Below are 2,123 nucleotides of genomic sequence, written 5' to 3'. Positions count from 1 at the left end.
TTGTTCAGAATATCTTTCATAAATTTCACATAATTGGGCATTTGCTCTAACGCTTCTACGAAGGGAATATTTACTATTAACTTCTTAAAAATTTCTAAAAACTTGGAAAATTGTTTATTCAATTTGTGTTGCTTCAATCTTTGACGAAACGGTGGTAAAGGTTTCTCCACAGTAATTTTCATTGGTGTGAGTGGATATTCTAAATCTGGGTACTCATGATCCTTTTCTTTGTCGGTATCCACTTTCTCTTTTTCAGTTTCCATTTCTTTTTGTACTTTTGTTTCCAATTCTTTTCCACTTCATAATTGTATTGCCTTGATTTATTCTTTTCCTTGATCTTTAGGATTTGGTTCCACAATACTAGGAAAAGTTCCTAATGTTCGATTATTAAGCGCAGTAGCGATATGCCCTAATTGATTTTTAATATTCTTAATAACAGTTCCTTGATTTTGTAATTGATTTCCTTGAATTTGTAATTGATTTCCTTGATTCTGCAATTGTTGACCCATATTTAATATCATCTCTTCTATAGACAACTTCTTTTTCTTAATTTGACTGTTACTGTTAAATCCGGGAGGATAAGAAGGTATAAAATTAACATTTCCTTGGTTGGATGAATTTTCTAATGGGTTTACTGGGTTGTTTGTCCATTGTTGATTTGAAGTAGAACTGTTATTCTAATTAAAATTTGGATGATTCTTCCAACCTGGGTTATAATAGTTTGAATAAGGGTTGTTGGGTCTATTAATAGCAATTAAAGTCTCATATGAAGGTTGAAAATCCATAAATTACCTAGATGAATTCTCTTCCATCATAGGAGGTGTTGGAGAATAGTTCATTCCATAATAATCTAATTTCTTTAATATTGCAGCAATCTGTGAAGCTAATATAGATATTGCATCAGAATCATGAATACTAGCTACTCTTTTAGGATTTACCCTTTCAGAGGGCCATTGAAAATTATTGGTAGTCATCTCTTCTATTAACGAATAAGCCTCATCAAAATGTTTTGACATTAAGGAATCACCAGCCGCAGTATCTGTAATCGATCTAAGTGATCTCACTAATCCATTATAAAAAATTTGAATTATCAACCAATCTGGTAACGAATGATGAGGGCATTTCCTAAGAAGATCTTTGAATCTCTCCCAAGCTTCATATATTGACTCTCCATCAATCTAACAGGAGGATGTTATGTCATTTCTAAGTTTAGCAGTTTTGGATGGAAGGAAATATTTGGATAGAAATTTCTGTGAAAGTTCTCCCCATGTTCTAATAGATCCTGGTGCTAACAAATTTAACCATATCTTAGCCTTATCCCTAAGTGGAAAAGAAAAAAGTCTAAGTCTAACAACATCGTTTGAAACTATGTCATATTTAAAGGTAGCACACAGTTCTAAAAAACTAGCAAGGTGTAAATTAGGATCTTCATTTGGTGTACCTCCGAATTGATTGTTTTGTATCATTTGGATAATAACAGGTTTAAGCTCATATGAATTAGCAACTACATCAGCATTTTGGATAGATAAGTGAATTTCATATGTTGTAGGTTGCATAATCTCGTAGGGGTCTAGGTTGGTGTTCATTTTCTATTCCTTGAATTTTCATGTTGTTTTCCATTATATCAAAATTTCTAGGATCTCTTCTTAGTCTGCTAATTTTTCTAACAATGCGTTCTAATTCCAAGTCATAGGGTATAAGATTTTCATGTCCAAATTTACGCATAGAATTTGAAATCAGTGCACAGTAAAACAGTTAACTAAATATAAAAATAAGTTATAATTCAAGTAAAAATTTATAATCTAAATATGTCCGTTACTCTAATTATGATTCTTGTTTACTCCTCGGCAATGGCGCCTAAAACTGACAGTGATTTTATATGCTTGAAAATATAAGTATTTAATACTGCTGCTAAAAGATTTAATTCCTCAGCAACTGTACACAAAATTTAATAACAGTTATAAATTCGATAAAGATGTATGTATAAAATATTCAATAATTATAAAGTCACACTTATCAACGCAAGTATACGTATCGCTCAAGTAATATAGGGCTCTAATGGAGTCCTAGATATCGATCCCATAGGGAGTAATATTAGAACTACGAACTAAGATTTTAGAAAA

The sequence above is a fragment of the Phalaenopsis equestris genome, unplaced genomic scaffold (genome assembly GCF_001263595.1).
Source record: "Phalaenopsis equestris unplaced genomic scaffold, ASM126359v1 Scaffold219361, whole genome shotgun sequence".
Classification (NCBI taxonomy): Eukaryota; Viridiplantae; Streptophyta; class Magnoliopsida; order Asparagales; family Orchidaceae; genus Phalaenopsis; species Phalaenopsis equestris.
The sequence above is the reverse complement of the archived record's forward strand: the minus strand, read 5'-3'. Positions refer to the sequence as shown.